The sequence below is a fragment of the Anser anser genome, assembly GCF_964211835.1.
Source record: "Anser anser genome assembly, chromosome: 2".
Classification (NCBI taxonomy): Eukaryota; Metazoa; Chordata; class Aves; order Anseriformes; family Anatidae; genus Anser; species Anser anser.
Window position 1 is genome coordinate 49027698 of NC_139721.1, and position 21611 is coordinate 49049308.

At 42.1% G+C, this 21611-nt stretch overlaps 1 long non-coding RNA gene across 37 annotated transcripts in view; it reads right to left on the bottom strand.

Moving 5' to 3' along the window:
* Nucleotides 1–233, bottom strand: part of LOC310894298 — a 63455-nt gene extending 63222 nt beyond the window's left edge. For 36 of the 37 annotated variants that reach the window (XR_014579751.1, XR_014579752.1, XR_014579764.1 and 33 more), the window contains exon 1: nucleotides 76–233. This is a non-coding gene — a long non-coding RNA (uncharacterized lncRNA). The remainder of the gene's footprint in view (nucleotides 1–75) is intronic. The other variant, XR_014579763.1, reaches the window with a different exon arrangement.
* Nucleotides 234–21611: the final 21378 nt, after the last annotated feature.

Genomic DNA, 21611 nt, shown 5'->3' on the forward strand with positions numbered 1-21611 from the left:
GTTCCAAAAACTATACAAGCCAGACTTATCTCTAACCTAGCAAGATAAAAAGGAAGCCACAATGATAAGTCTTACCTTATAGTTTACCCCTAACTCTTGTGTGAAAAAGACCTTCTTTCTTCCTTATTCCTCAACAGGAACAAAATGGCAGCTCCACCACGTTCCCAAGGCAGGGGAAGTGAGACCAGAAGAAAGAACCCCCCCCTGCAGGCGGAGCTAACACAGCACATGATCATTGCAATCAGCACAGCTTTTCCAGGCCTAGCTAAACGAAAAGCCCACGACAGCTGTGTGTGATAATTGGGTCTTAAAGGGATCCAGCATGGCAGAGTTTCTTCAGTCCTCAAAGAAGCGAAGGAAAAGGAAGGGTGAATTTCTCCCTTGGCTGAGCCATGATTGGCATAGGGACAAGAGAGGGACAGAATAAATAGTTTTTACTTCTTTGTAATAGGCAAAAATGTTTTATCACACTAAGGCTTTCTTTCCGTTGTATCGTTATGTGTATACCTCTGCTCCAACAACCAAAGAAGGTACTCTTCCCTGTCTTCCTAATAGCACTATCTCCCAGATTTTTCTTCCTTCTGGACTGTATGACCCTTGTATTGCCCCTCTTAGGTCCAATTGGATGGCAGATTTTCACGAGCTCAAGTGTTTTTTAAGCTTGTTTTAGCACTCTGTGAATTCCTCTGGTGCTTTTTACAGCCCTTTGAGGGCCATGACACATAAATGGGAAAAAAAATATATAAAAAGGCCTAAAGTAAAAAGGTGGCAAACAATTTTTTTGCACAACTTTCCGTGTCCTAGGTGCTGTATGAAGAGAGAAGGCAGCTCTGAAAGAAAGGAGTAAACCAGAGAAAGTCTCATCTGATTTTTTATTTTTTATTTTTTTAACGAATGTCACTTTGTGTTTGAATGAGCAAAGCTGCCAATGTCTGTGAATGGCAGCCTCTTTGTACAAAGACCCACAGACCAAGATATAGTCCAAAGTGTATGTGTGGGGATGTGCTTTCTAAAAGTACTGAAAGCTTGATGAACTTCTTCCAGCCAGATGCTGGCTGCTTTGATATTTATGATTATATCATCACCTTACAACAAAACAATGGTAAACCCTGGGTTAGAAATGCAACTGCGCTGGTAAATCTCGTGTTTTCTCCTTGTCATGTTTCAGAAGTAGCTAATGAAAAGCAGACTTACTAAATGACTTGCACCAGCCCACAGTAAGCTTGCTCAGTTTCTGGCTTCCGCTACGTACGTGTTCAGCAATAAAATGCTTCTTTCCCTTCCCGATCTGTCAAAGGCAAGGGCATCATATCATGAGTTAGCGCTGGGGGAGTGGGGGAGGGCAAGGAATGGTGGCCCAGAAGTTGAGGTGGGCGAATGCTTGATGATCCAGCTCATATGACCTAATAGACTGTGTCACTGCCTTTGGGAAATACAAGCCTCTTGACACATGCCCTTGGCTGGAAGGTCAGAACAGAAAAGCCCAAGCTCAGTAAATGAAGCCCTCCAGCTGAGAAAAATAATCCAACCCTGGATTGGCAAAAGCACTTCCCCACACACACACTTTTTTTTTTTTCTTCCCAAAATTTCTGACTTGACATGTTGCTGTAGTGCACTTCACATCTGATTAAATTAGTCACATTGCATTATGCTGAATCAAACGTGACGAGTTGCAATGGAATGTGAACAGTGTAAAAAGATGCACTGGCATCACATAGCTGCTACCTGCTTCTGCCTCGCATTGCTGTGTTAGCAGCAGGTAAGGGAGGCATACAAGGTCCAAATCCTTCCCTGTTATTAAGTCATGCTTTTGCAGCTCATCACTAGGTTCTTCTGTGTTTACTTAATTTTGCATCAAACTAGTAATCAGCTACTCCTACTCTAAGAAACTCCATTCTTTCTCCTGCAAGTCCCCCACACCTTCTTGTGATAATAGAGAAGGATGTCTAGTCAGGGTTCAATCCATCTCCTACAAGCCTTCTGGATGCAGTAACTAAAAGAATATTAGCAAAATGCTGGATGTATAGACAATTGCAGCCTACAGACAACAGGGAAGAGGCATCATTTTATTGCTTATGTGCATACTCTGACTATTATTCTTGGGCTTACACCAGGAATTACACCATCAGGAAACTCTAAACTGTAGCTCACTGACTAAACACCTCCTGATAATCTCTTATCAGCACAGCTCTTGGTGGGTTCTGCAAGGAATTAAAGCTACTACACCCATGTAGAGCACAGAGAAGCTGTTAATGTCACACTTCACCTTTCTTGGGGTAAATGCCCACTGCCATGCATGGCAAGGTAGACAGATGGAAAGCTCAACCTAATTTAGTCTGGACTGGACTCTTGCAAATACAGTCCAATTTGTATTCATTGTGGACTTGATGTTTTATCTGGGATTCTTGTAGGACAGCTTGAAAGAGGTAAGAACAGCTTTATGAAGAGGGTCAGATGAACTATCTACCTGCCCAAGAGCCCCTAGCTCATTGCCATTTTTCTTCCATGTTCCCTAGATGTCAGTAACAGTACCCAATATACAGCAAATGATTGAGTCCTCCTATGAAAGTACTACCTATGCTATCAGTAATGCCATATTGTTGAGTAATCCGCACTAAAAGACCAGAAATGGGATGTGCAGAGGAGGGGAGAACATCTGTATTATTGTCTCTACACATAACCTGGGCTAGAATTTAAGATACAGCAGTCAAATCATTTACATTAAACCTTCCAATATCCTCCTGGCTACATAGCTTATTCTATGCAACATATTTTTCATATATTAGATAATGAAATATATTTGATAAACTATGGAGACCTCCCTTTGTCTTAGTCATCTGAGGATGTAAGTTTTTATGCTATAATTACAAATCACAAACTTTTTCTCTCAAGGAGTACTGTGTTTTTCTTACAGTGCTGGAGGTCCTTGGCTCAGGAGTTTTGGTGAGCCACAGTGTAGCAGAAAGCTCTCCCTACTTGGACAAGGTTCCTGTGATTGAAGGAGTTTAACTGAATGGATGAAATGGGGACTTGCACAACCCAGGACCATGATGTTCTACATGAAGCTGAAGAAGTAGGTTGTTGTAGCAGTGAGGCTTCAGTAACTTGGTGTCAATGAGTCTGGTCATAATACATACACTGACTATCTTGGGTTTCTTGGGGTAGCAATGTACTCTTCTGTGTTTTTCTCACACCATTCATCTTGTCCTGAGGAGAGACGGACAATTTTTGACAACACTTCTGGTGTACATCTTACAGTGGAAGTCCTATTGCCTAAGGTTTCTGGGTACTATATTGTCAGATAAGTACACAGCTACTATATAGCTGTAAGAACAGTGTGCAGGCTTTAAAAATGAAATTTTATATTCACATCTCTTAACCACAACTTACTTTTTCTGGTTTTCAGATGCTTTCATATCCAAAAGTGTTCAATCCAAACAAGAGTCCAAATTCATGTTCCGAATGTCCTGTGACAATTTTCAGAATTCATTTTCTCCTAGTTTCTAATATCAGTTTAAGCCAGGTATCCACAATAAGTGGGAAAAGTATGTCATTTTACTTAATAACAGATTTGTATGTAAAAATCTGAGTTTGGCTTGAGAGCATGGCTGTCTAGCTAAGAACTTAATATATCAGGATGCCTAGTCCTATAGACCTTATTTAGGAAAAAAACCCACAGTCGATTTCCAAGGAGTCAAGCCCACTAAATAATTCTAGATCTGGACCTGCTCTCCTTTGAATGCTTTATAGCAAAAGCTGTAGCTGACATGGGATATGTTTCTTTTTACTTCTCCCATTCCCTGCAATCGGCTAGTTTTGAATAATTTCCAATGTGTGGTCCAGAAAAGGAGGACCAGTCCCGTTCATAGCTTGCCCTGGCTTCCCTCTTCTGTCTTTCTATCTTTTCCTCTCATTCAATTCATACATATTTAGCAGATGAAATGAATACCAAAAATCTACTGTGTTGTAATTAATGCACATATGTAAAATCAGTGCCTGCATTGCTGACCTTTCCATTTGTCTAGATTTGGCTGCGTATAAAAGAAGTTGCTAACACAATTTTCCATTGGTAATGAAGTGTTTATGGCTGTACTGAACTGTAACACCTTCTGTTTTCTGGTGGACAAACGGAGTAAGGAGGATGGTGATTGCCAAAGCAGGTCTGGATCTGAGCTACCCTGGGCAGTACATCTCCAGAGGTTTGAGTCAGTTCCAGGACAGTTAAGTTGTGCTCACAACACTCCCTGTTCTGGACTCTGGAGATTTGAAAAAAAAAAAAAAAAAGGCATTAAATACTTGGTTATATACTTGTACCTGCAGTATGTCTGCTGGGGAGCAAAGTGTTGATGTTTGAAGCAGGCTGAAGAGGACATGTCCCCGCAAGAGTATTCTTGAAGGAGGAGAGATAACATGTAATATTATTGCATATAACAGTGTTTTTGGTTTTAGAAAATACTGTTATCAGCTCCCTGTGCAGAGCAAGGCCCAGTTTAAGGCTGCTGAAAAGGGAGCAATCTGGGGCTGCACAGCACTGCTGCTGTAACCTGCTCTCTAGCTCAGACATGAGCTTCCTCCAAACCATGCAGAGCTTGCACCGAAGTCATGAACAGAACAAAAGGAACTGCAAGATAGAGAGCATATCTCACGTTGATCTTGAACTAGAAACACTATTGTCTTCCACCCAGGCCATGGATGAGCTTACCAGCCAGCATCATCAAAATGCAATACCTCCCTACTTACCCCCTTACCTACTTACCTTTTTACTGGGTATAGCCATGGATGGGGTTAGTCCTATACAATAATGTAGGCAGACCTTCCCTGAGGCTTAGGAAGAAAGATTGCACATAGGTGGACCAGCTGGACTTTGGCTGGTCACAACTCCACAGGAACCTGGCATTTGAGCAGCTGCAGTCTGAGCTGGTTTGGGATTTCTGTAATTTACACCAGAGATTATGCTGGCTCCAATCCAGGCCAAAATCTGCGAGGAGCAAAGCCAAGACGCAGTCTCTGTTATTCTCCTACTTCATGAGATACATCCATTCTCACTGGCCAGGCAGCAAAGATGAGGAAATCTAACGCTGTAGTAGCAGTAAAACTCAGGTTTTAAATGCCATTCAGACATTTGATTTGCCTGAAGACCAGTTTGTGTATTTCAGCACCGGGGAAAATAGAGGAGTTACAATTTAATGCGGAAATCACTGGAGTGGAAAAGCTGTGATGCCTCTCTTCTTCTTTGTCCCCTTGGTGTCATCTGGTAAGCAAGGTGCTCCCCAAATGTTTTCAGAAACGTGGGCACTCACCAAACCCGAGGCTGTTTGGGTGTCTTCAGGCACTAACAACCCTTGTGCGGCAGAGGCACATACAGGTGTGCCTCTATCTTTGTAGGCAAGGTTTCCAAAGGAAGGTTTCCAAAAAACGTGTAAAGTAGGACCGCTGTAAAAACAGATAGGGAAACTAATGTTCGGTCATCCCTGAACTGGGAGAGGACTGCTGCCTGCAGGAGGGCTGGGCTGCATGGGCTGTAGTTAGGCCTTAGCTAATATGGGGACAGAAATTTAGCAGTGCAGACATCCTGGACTTCCCGAAGCCAAGAAGAAACGAGGGAGAGAGCAGCTCTTCCAGGAGGCACTTCAAGCCCACTAAGAGGTGGATTGCTGTCTGGGAGCTGTCTCTCCGTCCTGGCTCCGCACTGGTGGCTGTGGCATGACAGGTTTGGTGAATGCAAGCCTTTGGGCTCAGGCATGCTAACAAGTTACTGCAAGGTAAGGAGGGACTATTAGGAAATAATCTCAGTGAATTTATGCTTCAGAAAGACACCCAGATGTCTATGTACTTCTGATGCTCGTCTCTCCTAGGAGCTGCCTGATGTCTGATAGCCCCCCCGGGAGTCATTTTAAAGACAAATAAGGGTTAGCACCGGCTCTGTAGGGGCACAGAAGCAGAGGCAATGGCAACTAGGGATGGCACAGGGCCACAGGGTGTACCAGAGATGGACTGAGGATTAACAGTTGGGACTAACTCTCTCTTAGCTCCCCAGAGAAGCCTCCACCACTGCGTGCCCCAGCCGAGCCCATGGGACAGACATCCAGGTGTGCAAAAAGACAGCTCCAGAAAGGAGACAAATACTCGCATAAGGCCTTGGTCTTGGCACAGCCCTTTCCTAAGGCAGAGGAGAGAAACTAAGAGGAGGAAATCTGGGTCAGAAGAGCTTTTCACAGTGCTCAGCGGAACCTCTCAGCTGCCTCTGCGTGCAGGCATCCCTTCACCTGTTACCGTACGCTTCGTGCTTATGAAGTACATAATAGCTTTGCTGGTAGATATTCAGCCAACATGTGGGGAAGTTCTTCAGCTTCTCACAGCTAGGCATCGAAAGAGAGCACAAGCTAATCTGCCAGATATGGAATTTGCATATACACAGACTTTAATATCAAGTGAGATGCACTTTGTGTGAACTCTGTAGCTCTTATACAGCATTTTCAATTAATATCTGTTCACTGGTTTTAATAGGTTTCTCCCATGATGTTTACAAGACTGTATGGCCTCTCTCTTTTGACTAATTAACACATCTTTAAATTCCTTTGACTACAGCTTTTCATTGTTTGGTGAGTAATACTTTGATTTATCAGGCTTTAGATCCAACTATTTGGGGGGAGGGATCACATGTTCATTAAAAAATAATCTTTAATATGCTGTCTTCTCATAGTAAAGCTATGCAGCAAGTCTTCAGTATGCCATGCGGTATTTTAAAAGCTGCCATTTTATTTGTGCTTTAATTTTAATAGTGTCACTTCACTTCGTGTGGGGAAACAGGGATAAATGATTTTGCCAAAGAGATGATGGCTCCTGCGTCGGTCTGATTCTGCTGATAAGAAGTATACAGGACCATGGAAAACAGAGTTGCCTTTGTCCCAGAAGCCTGAGCACTGCTTTGTGATGAAAACAATCCTTGCATGAAACCTACAGGAAAAAATGAAACAAAGCAAAAACAGCAACAACAACAGAACAAACAAACAACAAACAAACAAAAAACACAGGATAACATCCTGTGCCATCTACCAGAGCTTGTGTCAGCAGAATTGCTGAAGGATGATTGGAGACCCAGTTTTCCATACTGGAAAACCTACTCACAGCCTTTACAAAAACACTGGATTAACATGTGATGCCGTCAAAACAGAGCTCCCTGCTCCACAGTTACAGAGGAAAGCAACGCCTAATTTTCCTCACCAGGCACCCTCAATACTGACCACATCTCTGATTTTTTTCAGTGTACCTGTGTTCTCCACAGAGTGACTGTTCTGGAACCACATGGTCGACTGTGAACTTCTGTCTCTTTTTAATTCCTCACTTCAGCACCCCTGTGCTACGTTAAAAGCTTATCCAAAAGAGTAGTCAATTAAAGTAGGTAGCATAGATCTCTGTAAGAGGAGATCTTTGCTTTAAGGGGCAATAAAAACTTAATTAAAAAAAAAAAAGGAAGAAAAAAAAAGAAGAACACACAATTGGTATCTGATTTAGCAGCCTTTGCAGTGAATGAGTAAGTTCACAGCATACAGCTATTTTTTCAGGTGGACATCACTGACACTTGGGGGTCATATTTTTCATATTTTCTTTGCTATCAAAACACTAAGAGATTTCTTTTTGAAACAAGAAAAAATAAAGCTGACACTCCAGAGAGAGTGAAGAGGACAGTCTGTCTCTTCTAATCCTTGTGTGGCCTCTTGAGTTTAAAATGTGCAACAGAGTGGTCCCAGAATCTTCAAAAACAGACTCACATATCAACATTCGCTATTAAGTATATTACTACTGGGTAAATTGAAATAGATTCTGAAAGAATCTGTTTTACAATACACTAAATATTACTTACAATGCATTAAGTATCAGAGTGCTTACACTTGAAGGTAAAAAAGCAACAACAACAAAACCCACTAGCTAACACTTTTTCATTGTTTTATTTCCATAGTGAAATTTACCTCCCCACATGGAGAAATAAAGAAAATAGTAATATAGCTCCCTAAATATAGTTTCCATAATGACCTTATAATAAGCAAAGCTGGTGGCCTCATGTGTTATATAGTTCTATTAAAAATAAAAATGTGGCTGCTTATTAACTTGCCATGCCCAGACATTTTTGCTGAATTTCTCAATACCAGGTGTCTACCCAAGCTGACTGGTTTTAAAAATCTGTGTCAAAAATTTTCAGCCATTTTCTAAACTAAATTAGAAAACCAGTGAAGATATTGTTCTTTCCAAATTTAAAATTTTGGTAACATTATCTTTGATACTTTCTAAGGCTACTTTCTAAGGCCTTAAGCTTCAAAACAGACATCTGATATTTGGCAGGGAGTGACCTTTCCAATCAGAGGTAATTTACCATGCAAACCCTTCAAAACACAGTGAAGCGCCAAGCTTCTGAAGAATTTAGGAGCTTCATGTCTCAAGATCTGGTCCCTGCTAGGCATGGTCCAGCCAAAGACCAAGCAGGATTTTCTTGAAGTTTGCAGATTCCTGGCACGGATGGGCTGGGGCTGGGTCAGGGCTCAACACGAGCTCCCAGAGGCGCTTTCCTTCCATGTTCATGGTGGAGTCCCGGCAAGGTGCCAGCAGCCTGGCTCAGCAATGGCTGTCCTCGTTTTCCCGTCACATTGGGAATATCAGAGCACTCAGAGCTGTTGATGATCCTAACAAGAATAGTGCTTTGAATATACACAGTCTTATGTATAATATATGTGTGCATAATCACATATATGCACACTATAAAAAGCATTTATATATTATAATATTTGTATGTGTATACACAGTTGCTGATTGTTCAGAAAAATCAGATTCTTGACACCTCAAATTCAGTATTTGAAACTCTTGAATACTTTTGATCTTCATTTTTGTGCACTTGTATTCACCATTCATAAAGCACAGTCAATAGTATTTCCCTATTTTATTTCGGTGTTGTAAAAATAAGTTCCTTAATGTGCACGGTCATCCAGTACTTTAGCAAGGAGTACCATAGAAGCATCCACAAGGAGATGAAGAATTTATTCTTCAGAGCAAGATTTGAGTGTTGTGTGTTATATAAAACATGTGGCCACACACCAAATAGCTAAAAGACAGCTCTGTATAGCTGTTCATTCCTTCAGGCACTGAATCCAGCAAAGATCCCATGGAAGAAATAGAATTTGATCAGCTAATGAAGTATCTTATTTAAACATGATATTGATGCAATGACAGTCTGAATTCTGGATTTGAGATCTTATGAGTGCTTGCTTTTGCATATTCTTTTGTATCTTGTATTTTATAACATTACTTTAATTTTGTGCATGTGATACAATCCAAAGCATGAAGGATCACTTTGGCAAGCAAACACTGCCATTCATCTGTACTGTAGAATTAATTTCATTCTGTGTCTGCTGAAAACAAAATGTGATGAACATTCTCTTTTTTTTTGCATGCCAGCGTAAAATGACATTTAACATAGGAGATAACTACAATTAAAAAAAAAAAAAAATGGTGGAAGAAATGAACAAAAGAAACAGTATGCCCACGGAAGTACTAGTTTAGCCTTGCAGAGGGCTGAGAAGAGCTATTGAACAATTTCATTATCGCATTCTTTTCAAAGAAGGAAGACTCCTGCTTTCCTATTTCATGATAATTGGATGAAGAAATGTGGGTGGGAGCACAATTCATTGCAGAATTTGATGAATTATTTACTAATTAAGGAGAGAAACAGGATAGTATGGGCTATATTACTTTGATACGAATGTTCATTTTATTATATTATTTATACACATGCGATTGTTGCTTTTATTAACTAAGAGGTTAATCATTTGAATGGGATGCTTTGCATTCTTTACAATTACATACACCAGCAAATTGGCTAATTTTATGTGAAAAAAAATAACCTAGCAATTTTTCTAGTACTTATCTGTATGGTGCAGTTTAATAACATTTTTGCACTGTGTAAAATGAATAAACCAGCTGGTCTCATGTTTTGGCAGCAGCACTGCACATTGCAATGTGGCACGCACGGGCCCTGGAGCCCTCTTTAGGGCTTAGGCACACTGCAGAGGTGATGACACACAACTCCCAGAGGGGTGGAAGATGAACCTGATGATGCACTGAGTCTCCAGACAGGCTGCTTACCAGGCAGGCTTGAGGATGACTTCAAAGGTGGCCGCCTCATTTTTTCGGCAGCTGGGAGTGACATTTTGTTCTAGGGGTATTGTTTCCGCAGCGAACTAATCACTGTCTAGACTGGATGAAATCAAACCCGTGCTGCTGTATGCATTGCGCCCTGGTAGGGCGGCAGACCCAGGGAACCCCTCCTGCACTCAGCGGTCGAGTTTCTGGAGCTGAAGGACTGAGCCTGTTTGCTGCTACAAAACTTCAGTGTCTCCATGTGCAGAGCGCTGGTGCCATTCATTAAGTTGTCCTCGAGCCTTTTGCCCCATACCATCACCCTGACTAATGTTGCTAAACATTTTGATGACAACTCCATTCTCGGTCTGCTCCCCAAAAGCACATCCAGTTGCTCAGGCTTTTGCAGAATGCCAAGATTTTGTGGGATTGATACTGTTCAGACAGAATCAAAACAGTGGAGCATGTGCCTGCAGGAAAATGATTTTTCATCTGGACAACTCTTCATATCTAGATCACCTCACCAGAACTGCAGAGGAGCCTGTACTCTAGCAGTCCATACCATTTATAATTTTTTTTTATATACATACAGATTGTTAAAAAATAACTGAACATATGGTCTCCAGACAGAAACACCTACCTCTATTAAAAATATATAAAAATACGAAGGAATCCCTGTTCAGAGTCCTCATTCACATGCTCCACCCTTTCTTCCCTGATGTATGTAAAGCCATTGATATGTAAACTTCAGTTGCTGGTCATTAAAAAAAAAAAAAAAGTAAGTAAAACTGCATGGTTTGGGTCGGTGATGTAATAAGTCATTTAATGATTTTCATGGATTTAATGGAAAATATACCTTATTGTTCACTAGAGATGGGGGATGGGAGGTTAATATACATTTTGTTTTAGATATGAATCATTTTGGGAACATTAATGGATTTTTTTTTTCAATTGTAACCACATGGGGTTTTATTAAATTTTAAAATGAAAAAAAAAAAAAAAAAAAAGCAGATGGGGCAGCCTAGCCATCTAGCTCATTGTTCACATCTTCATAACACACCGCGGTGCAGCCAAACCAAGCCTTCACGATTGCAGCCCTGGGAAGGCCCGGGTCCAGCAGTGAAGGAAGCCACGCTGCAGGAGCAGACATCCTCTCCCTTTGTCAAACTCTTCCCTTCTCAAGGCAGCATAGGAGAGCTCTGGCCAGCACAGTTGTCATATGTGGGCATCTTTCCTTTGAAACATGTTACTGGGACACAGCTGAAAATTACCCAGGAGCTGTCAACAGCTGAATGCAGGAAAATAAATAAATAAATAAATTTTTAACTTGCCCCAAGCTGAGATGACTGAATTTCCCCACTGTTTGCTAGCCATATTCTGAAGAAGACATGGATCAAACGTCCAGTGTGCCCAGAACACAGAAACTAAGGGGTGAGGAAATAATGGTGATAGTAGGAGAGAAGCACATTCTGTGGTGCCCAGTCATCCAAGGAAGAAAGCTCCCTTACAGCACAGAGGCATGACAGAACTCCTAATTGTTATCAGGTTTGGCTGAAAAAAAAAAAAAAATCAGTGTCAGAGGATATCTCTGTACTTTGAAAGAGCTGTTCCAACCTGACAAACAGAGCACACACACAAAAACAAGAAATAAAAAATTCTTATGGAACAGAAGTGGAAAACCTTCCATTTTGCAATGTCTAAATGTGCTAAGGAAAAACATAAGTGTTGACTATACTAGGAATATCTTTCATGGAGCTGTGGATGTGAAATTGAAAGAATTTATTCAAATGAATTTTCTTTTACCTTGCTGAAATGCTACATTTCAAAAAGATCACATGAAAAAGTCCATCAAAACTGACATCTCTCTCCTAAACGTTTACTCATTAACAAATCCATCTTTTCTTTTTTTTTTTTTTAATGGAAAATCCACCCTTCAGAACTTTTTTTACTTGCCCCTACCTTTCTGTCGCCAAAAAGCCGAGCCCCCAGCCTGGGCTGGGAAGCAGATCTGTGTGCGTGGGGCACGGGCCCCCCAGGAACGGGCACCGCCAAGCAGGAGAGCCAGGGAGGTCTCATCCCCTCAGGCACCTCCGCTGATGTTTTGCACAACCTGCTCCCCGGTTTGGGGGCAGCAGCAGGCTGACCTTTCCTTCCTGGAGCCTCAGCGTGTGGTATTGCAGCACAGGGGCGGAAAGGTGGGGGGTTGTTTGTTTCAGAGGTGTGCCCCCAATACGCAAGGATCCAGCCATGCGACTCTCTGGTTTTGTGGTCTTATTCAGCTCAAGGCTCCTCTTAAAAAGGAGTGAGGAAAGTACCAATATGGGCTGAGGCACTCTCCTAGGAGGAAAATCAAGAAGGCATGGTTTTCTGAAGGATGTACTCACACACTGTGAATCCTGAGGATGCCATCTCACTTTTTTCCATCTCTCCTAGCTTTAAGAGTCTTGCATTTGCCTGTGTAAGTGCTGCATTGGTCAAACGAACCCTCTGTGACACTTCGGCGTGGCTGGGCCAGCTATATCTGCACTTTTTAAAATGAAAATTTAATAAAAGCCCATATGGTTATAATTAAAGAAAAACCCATTTACATTTTAAAATGCACACATTTTATTGAAAACAGCTTACATAAACACATCTGGAACACAGCTTTAGATAAAAAGCATATGCAGGGTCTGATCCTGTTATTGCTTATGCTGGAGTAAGTAAAAAATGACTCCATCAAAGTCAGTTCACAGGTGTAAGGCCAACGGGAGATCAGAATCTGACCTAGGGCCTTTCATTTCAACAAATATAATATTGCCAAGTTTTGCTTCGATCTCGCAACTTGGAAGAGAAGGGAACCAAAAGTTTATAGCCCATGTGAAGAGTTTTTGTATTACGAATGACTGAAGTTTATAGAAAAATTGTTTCCAATGGTTAGAGCCGGGGTTCCACTCTCCACAAAAGCAGACAGAGAAGCAGGCACTGACCTCTCTGCTCCAGCAAGTTTTTATTGAGAAGTCTGTACTTCCAGGCAATGTCCAGATTTCTCCCATGCTCTGCTACAAGCAGTCCATCTCCCATTCTGTCTTTCAGAGTCAAAAAGAAAAGTAACTAGAAATGACCACGTGGGCTCTCAAAGTGCATTTTCATATAAAGTGTCTATTTTGCCGTACATTTTTCCAAGGGCTTCCTTTCTGCTTCAAGGATGGTCCATGCACAGATGAATGATACATATAAATAAAATGCCTGAAGCTCTATAGATTAAGAACTGTTAGAGAGGGCCTGGGTATTTGCAATATTTACTGAAACAAACGGGCAATACAATCTCTCAGCTCTGATTAGAACAGGACCTCAGCAGTGACAAACAAAGCAGGCAGATGGGTACGCTGATTTGCAATAGCAGGTAGCTCAGGATTAAATGTAGTCCCCTTTTTGGGAGAATTCCAAAAAAGTCAACCAAAACATTAGGAGAGGGAGTTAAACATGCAGCATATAGCATTATGGGATGCAAAGCAGATTTAAGACAAATGTAGTCCTTCTTATTTTTTGTCATGTATATGCTTTGCATCTAGCAGGGCAGTAAATTAAAAACACTTCACTGAGGTAATGGCAGATAATTTATTCTGCTTTTTCACACTGTTTTTAGCTTCTGGACATGGGAGGAATGGCTCTCCCTTTGCAGTCAATGCTCTCTCTTTTCCAGTGGGATTGGTCTCTCTACTGACCAGGGGTCTCTAAGATGCCCGATTTATAATTTCATAAGGATGCAAAAATGAAAGCCTTGCAATGCTGAGTGGGCTGTGTGTTTTTGCATGTGTGTGTACCTCACTGTGCTGAGCCGGGCTTGGTCTGTGCCATGGCATGGCCAACAGGAACAACACGTGTGCTTGTACACTTCATTTAATCCGCTGTTAGAATGCTGTAATTTCTGGGGTAGAATGTGGCAACCAGCTAGCAGTCCACCACTACATTATGGACACTGGAGAGAAACCTTGTACCTCATATTAAAAGCTCAGGGTGAATATGAGGGTGGAAAGAATTAGTTGCTCAGACTGAAATTTGGTCCTGAGACTAAAGCTACCACCTCCACCTTTAGAAGCATGCCATGGGATCCTTAATGACCACAGATGGTCAAGACCTCAGTTTTATGTCTCATCTTAGACAGACAGAGCAGCCTTTATAGATCTAGATGCAACTAACTGCTGGCAAAAGCTGAAACTTTTACATTTAATGAAGCTGAGGATCTAAGAGCAAATAGCAACTATTGAACTTGTTATGGACAAACCCAGAGTCTGATTAAGTCCATGGAGCATTCACTAAAAAAAGGAAGCCCATTGTGGTTTACTTGTCAACTCTCCTTTGCTGTTAAAGAAATGACTAAGTTTTGCGTGGGCTGTGGACACAAAAAATAAAGAATAAAAAGGAAAAAAGGCATCTGTTCTGCATACCAGGACTGAAGACTGTGCACTTACAGCAAAACCTGTAAGCTACATCGGGAATAAGCTCCTGTGGGACTGAGTATCTCGGCTGGGTACTCACCTGACAGAAACACAGTTCAAAACAAGATATTTGGCTTCTGCAGTGCAATCACCTTGATACTGTCATTAAAACAGCGTAGTGTGCCCTAGGAGCCCTCCAGGGCAGGAGTCGTAGCCTAGAAGCTGCAAGGTGAGAGACGACTTTCAAGAGTCCCTCTGCCAAAGGAGTCACACGTCTTTCCCTTGAGATCTGTGAGATAACTTTCATGCTACAACAATAACATGTGTTACGTTAAACAGCTTTAGAGGGCAGGGCTGTATGGCAAGTCTGACAATGCACGCAGACAATCCAGGGGAAGAAATTAGGGTTTATTCTTTAGGCTCATTTCCTGACCCCATTCCTCCCCCCCTCCCCCCCCTCCTCCCCAACAACAACAACAAAAAATAATCACCATCCTGCTTCAGATTGAGATTTTTAATTTATTTATTTATGCATTTATTTTAATAATATGGGGTAGGGTTGTCATAATATTGGGGTTTTCTTCTGAACTGGGCCTGGCTGTATTGACTACAGACCCTCTAAGCTTGCACAGTTTGCAGGCCACTCTACAGCTCTGTGATGTTTTTGTGCTTTGCAGTCATTTTCTGCTGCTCCTCTGCCAAGCTCTGCAATTAACTGGAATGTACAAACATTTCTCCTGGGTTTGACGGGAGCAGAGACCTGTCTGTATGCTGAAGGTCATGTGAGAAGTTTCGGCAGGGTGCACTGTCTGAAGCGACAGCCTCATGACATCCCCCTTGCAACCCAGTGTGCTCATTCTAGATGTTTTTTGACCAGTTTGGCTGCTCTCAGTGTTTATTTTGGAGCTGGAAACTATACCCAAAAGGCGAGCGGTGTTTTTACTGCCCAGTGGGAGGCTGAGCCTGCGAATCGGATCTGATCTGACTCACCACTGTAGGAGAGAAAACAAGCACATCCTGAGGCTCAATCCAAGTGTGGAGTCCTTACCTAAGCCCCCAGCCCCAGGGAACTCCAAAACCTAGGGTCTGGCAATCCTTGAGTGTCTGAAGAGGTATCCAGAGATTTTTTCCTATGTGATCAGAGTTTCAGCAAGGACACTTCCTATAGCAATGGGGAAAGATAAGGATTACTTGGATTTTGTATATTACATGTAGTCTGAAGTAGTTTTCTCTGTAAGCAGAGTGTTTCCCTTATTTTTTATTGTGCTTACAGTTCTGGTTTATAATCCTTTTTAATTTTCCTTATGCATGAAAGCATATGTTGGAGGTTGCACAGTGTATATTGACTGATCTTACAGGTCATTTAAAAGGTAAGTTACTAGGAATTATTCGTATCTAACTCTCGCATGTGTAAGGGCAAAATAATTCCGGTGAAAGATGTTGATATTGTCTTGTAGCAAAGGAACTACTCAGGGTTGTGCATCTTGGCCATCAGGCCCTGGCAAGGGGGGCTAAGTTTGAAACGCTCAGCTTTACCATCTGTGCACTTCTGCCCTATCTACCACTGGCCTAAAAATAACTTCTCTGTCTTTGTTAAAGCAGTCACACATCTAAATATAAAAGTAACTATAAAATGTTAAGCATATTATTACTGTTGAGCACATATAATGTTGACTTTGAAAGTGAAGCCTATTCACTTTTCACAATTCAGAAAGATGATATTGAGAGAAAACCATAATAGGGATTAAATGAGGATAACATGAAGGCTATGAAGGGGGCTCCAAGGGAAGTGCTGCTCTTTCCCCTCAGTTATGGACAAAGGAGAATGACAAGCACAGCAAGATTAGCAGAAAGTCATATTTTAGTGCTGGAGACATAAGATAAAGGCTCATCTTAAAATAAAACAAAACAAAACCCAACAATAGGAAAAAAAAAACACTCTAGCCATTAGGATGAATAAAATGCTGGATTCATAAAAAATAAAGAGTTCCCAAACAGGAAAAAAAATCAACCCCATTTTTTTATTGAAATATTTAGTCTTCTGCTGTTCTGAACATGGAAGCTCAGAGGTTACATATCAGCAGACAAGCTTTCCACATGTAATTAAGAGGGTAGACTGGTTCCAAGATGTGGTATGACAGACATGGTATATTGCCGAATATTGCACAGGGTCTATTTTGTCTTTCTAAAAACTGTACAGTATAGCACTGAACTAGTTTTGCTCGTCCCTCTGATGGATACAAAGTGCAAAGTGGTATCCATATGGCCCTATGGAAGTATAACATCACATTCTTCTAGCTTATACAAGTTTAATGGCACTGAATTAGCATGGGCTGCCCTTTGGTGCTAATTCTTTCTGCACTCAGGGGGTTAAAGGAGCTTCATACTATCCAGATGTTCAGTGGCTCCTGCAAATGAAAGATTAGCAATTTTTGCAACTGCTGCTCTTTCTTCTGCTCCCTTTTTAAAGCTGATATTTTCCTTAAGAACTTGCTTAGTATCTGAGTCAGAGGAATCTCTTCCCTGAGGTAAATCAATCAATAGGTTGCACAAGAAAAGGAACAAAATGTAGAGGAGGCAGGCCTGAGTTGTATTAATTTGTTTACAAGAATTGCCTTCTAGGGACCGATATATTTGTCCCAGGGTTTCATTTTCCTCTGTGAAATAGAAATCAAACACAGCATTACTTCAGGATTCAAAAATAATAATAATGAAAAGGTGCCCAAATTTCTACTTCCCCGAATGCCTTTTTTAATGCTAGTGAAAAAGTGTCCCTCTTAATTTTTCATATTAGACTATAGGTAAGTGATGCAGGTATAAGAAAGAGCTGTCCTAGCTCCTGCATGCCACCAACAAGGATTCCTGGACAGAAATAGGAAAACTGGCCAAAATGAATTCCAATAAACGAATGCCAGTTTAATATCTACTAAGCCTGTCTTTTGTATACATTGGTTTCCTCAGGCTCCTGCAGCTGCAAGAGCTGTTCAAGCATAGAATAAGTGGAGTTCCAATGAGACAAAACCTTCTGCCTCAGCTGGCATTTAACAACCTGCTTTCTTGCTGCAGCTCAGCCAGAATTTTTCTAACCTTAACAGAATTGCTAGATTTCACATCTTGCTCTAGTATGTACTTTTCCAGTGCTCCAGTTATCATGCAGGAAGCAAGGAATCGTCTGAAGCAGAAAGTAGTGTCGGGTGTGTGTTACAAGTGCCGTGACTGTGCTTTGTGAAAGCTCGCTAATGATCTGAGCAAGAAGACGCACACCACACTGCTCTTGCTGCTCCTCCTCGGCCTTCCATGGGGTCCAGAAATGTACTGTGTGTGAGAACAACCTCCTTCTTGTAGAGCTCCACCAGCTTCCATGGGTAAACCAGGTGGAAATATTAGCACCTTGTATTGGTAAAGCCGACATGGGGACATGCTGGTAATTAGTTATCTTAATAGTTATCCCTGCCCATTGCTCCAAAACAGTGAGCATCCCCGACCTCATAATCCCCTTGCCTATGAGGCACACAGAACAATTTGGGAGGAATGAGTAAGGTAAAAGAGAAAAGACACTGAGGAAAAAGGGTTCTTCCAGGGGAAAGGACTTGGATATGGACTTCCAAAGATTTCAGAGTGTCCCAGCGGAGTTGCATCTCTGCAGCCTGAGGCACACAGTTGGTTGTAATTTGTTCAAGTCTTGGATCGTGTGCAGGGTGGACTGTGACACATGAAACAATAGGTCACACATCCACTTCTTACCCAGTACTGCCCCAGGAGAGGGATATATTTGCATGGAAGCAGTTGTGTGCTGGGGACCCAAGGTCATAGTGAAAATGAGCTGCAGAACAAGGTAAATAGGTGAAATGCTGGTCTGTTTGTGGAATATCTCCAAACTGTACCAGGCTTCATGAAATCTGATTTCTCTTTTGCTTACATGCTTACAAAGGCAGTAATTGCCCCATTCTTTTTCACAAAAGAATAACAGACCTTGAGCTTTGGGAATCGAGGGAGAGGGAGGGGGAAAAAATCAAAACTCCCAAACGAGGATCTTCCATTTATTTCACCCATGTGAGGATTTCAAGGAGTGGAAAAGCTGATTTCTGGGACTTCTCCCTGACACTTTTATCCTGCTAAACATCTGACATTTTAGTGGTTAGCTATGCCTGTATATATTTGTACAGATCCATAGAGTTCTATTCTGGTATGATGTGTTTAGCAATAATTTTTACCACAGGCCAGGTTTGTAATCAGACAAGGTCCAGTGCAAGCATTTGTCCCTTGAAACCAAATGTTTGATTCTAACTCTGGGAGGTGCCGTATCTCCAGCCAAACAAATGCAAAATCTCAACAATGAGAGGGCTAAACCTTAACAAATTACTTCTAGCACAAAAGCTCCTGAAAGCTGCCTCTGTAAACCTCAGGATTTGGAAAGGTGGTGGGATTAAGGGACTCCTGGCTCTTACCACTCCAGTAGAAGCAGCAGTTTGTGGCTGCAGCAGAAAAGAGTTACAGCAAAGGGACAAGGAGCAATGGGAAAGTTAACGATCATATTGAAGAACCTCACTTCTGAAAACTGGTAACGTCAGAGAATAGCAAGTGGGAGAGTGTGATACCTGGCACAGGAAGGCAATTTGGGAATTGTACACCACAGTGACAAGAGGCAGGTGTTGGGAGGGCACTGAGTCAGCAGTGGATGACACACTCACCACAGAGACCTTGCTGGTCTATCAGGCAAAAGCTGCTGTTGCCCAAGCAGCCTGCTCAAACCCAAGGCCCTGTGGGTTGTTTCTATTAGGGGAAGAAAATCATGGTGATCTAGTATTTTTCACAGAATCACAGAACAATTGAGGTTGGAAGCAACGCCTGGAGGTCATCTGGTCCAAAGTCCTGCTCAAGCAGGGGTACCTAGAGCAGGCTGCCCAGGAAAATATTTTTGATACAGTTCCTTTTATTTTACAGAAATGCATGAAGTCTCACTTCCCAGAACACAGGCAGAGAACCAGACTATAGGAGCCTGCTTCACTTTTTACAGCTCCTGGCTTCTTTTAGTCAGCATTCAGCTCCCAAACTCTCCAGGTAGCTGTTTTGTTTCAGGGCCACATCAGTAGTGCTCTTGCATCTGTCTCGTTTTACCTCACTGACTCTTCCCTCAGTCACTCTGTTTTTTCTGTTGTTTCTCAGAGACACTGAATTACAGCCCCATGTATCAGTCCAGGGCTTTCTGTGCCAGCCACCAGGGACATTGCTTGGCTTGTAGCTAATGCAGCTTTGTGCAAATTTTGCTTATTTTTCATTTTAGGAAATGTTCCTTTTCTATCTGTACCTGATATCACAAAAAGGACATTTGTGGTTTTCTATAGTTTTCTAAAAAGAAGATGGAAGAATATTTTCCATTGATAGAAATTCAGTCCTTCCTGTGAGAGTAGTCTAAAACTCTATATGTTCACTAAATCATTTTTTTTCTGCCAGCAGTCTAATAAAATAGGTCTCCTACCCCAGTAACCCCAGTAGAAAACATGTACTTGAACTCCAAGCCAGTGTCAAGGGATGACTTTATATATCCACCACTACCTTCCAGGCTGTAAATGCAAATCAAATATTTGCAAGACAGAATATTCTCTCTCAAAGACCAGATACAATGTGAGCTCCACCCCATACAACAAGCCTGTGCAATTCAGGAAATACCTTGAGACAATCAAATTCCACGAGGAAGCTGTGGTCACTAGAAAAACTTCACAACCTCATCTGTTCTCCACTCCTACTTTTCCCTATACAACAGGAAACCATTTTCTTTATATATACTCTATCCTTTTTTATATTTCCCTTCTGCTTCTCAGCTCAGCCATAATCCCAGATCACACAGTGTTGCTCAAGTCTTGCTGGCTTCCTCTGACGCCTGGGATCCCTCTGTCCAGGGCATCCCAGGGGATCAGACAATACCAGTCGACACCTCCGGACAGAAACGGTATCTGCCGTATCACAGGATTACCATAATTTAGGTAATAAAAATGAGATTGCCAGTAAGCAAAGTCACCTTGGCTTTCCAGTTTCTTCCCTCCTTGAACTTCAGTGGCTCCTTGGCTTTTGAAATAATGTAGCACAGAAAGAAGGTCTCCCAGGCACTGAGCTTCCTCTGCTGGGCTCTAGCCAACTGCTCTCTTTGCCTGTTTTCTCTCTTCATTGGCAATTTATTGGCTGCCCTACACCTATTTTTTTTCCCTCTTAAATTTTCCCCTTTCTGGGCAAGCTGTGTACCTGGCTCACCTGGCAGTATATTTCCCCCGTACTTGAGCAGGAACATGCCAACTGCAAGGAAAAAAGAGCCGTCCCTCGCCGAACCTGCCACAGTGCCACAGCCGTGCCTGTTAACATCAAAATACAGCGTGCCTGGGAAATGAAACCGCTCTTCCATTTCAGTGCTACCTCCTGCTCGTACCTTTATACTCGGCTTACTTGGATCATCTCGCAAGGCCCTGGAGGACGGTCTCAAACATCCCTGCCTCCCACCTCACCGGTGGGGTCTCCTTGTGCTGGATGCCAGGCTCAGGTTCCCCATTCCCCCCTCCAATTGCCATGCCCAGCAGCTCCCATGGGCATTCATTTCCATGCTCGGCTTTGGGAGGCATGTTTAAAATCACTTTACATTTAAATTAGCTAAGGGCCCTAATGTTTGGATTATGACTAAAGAGCAAGCGTGTCGTAACCCTTTCCTCCCCTTTGGAATTTAACATCTAGATTAAGGAAAGGGTGGAAGTTTCCCTCCCAGGCTCTGCCTTCATCCTTTCAGCAGGTCCTCACCTCTAACACTGGCAGGAATAAACAGCCTGTCCGTGCTTGGGACGAATCAGAACTGGCCACAGGATGTCACTATTACTCCACAAACATATGGAGAGTAAGATGTTTGTTTATAGAAGGGCAGGGTTTGATTTTTCATTCTGTACAACTCACATTTTGCCAGCACGCTTAGCTCTGGCATGGGGCTTCAGGAGACGCGTCCTGATGTTCCTCAGCACAGCCCCAGTCCCATGAAAAATTCAGCGACGTATGATAAAATGTAACCTCTGTGCGTATGTGTGT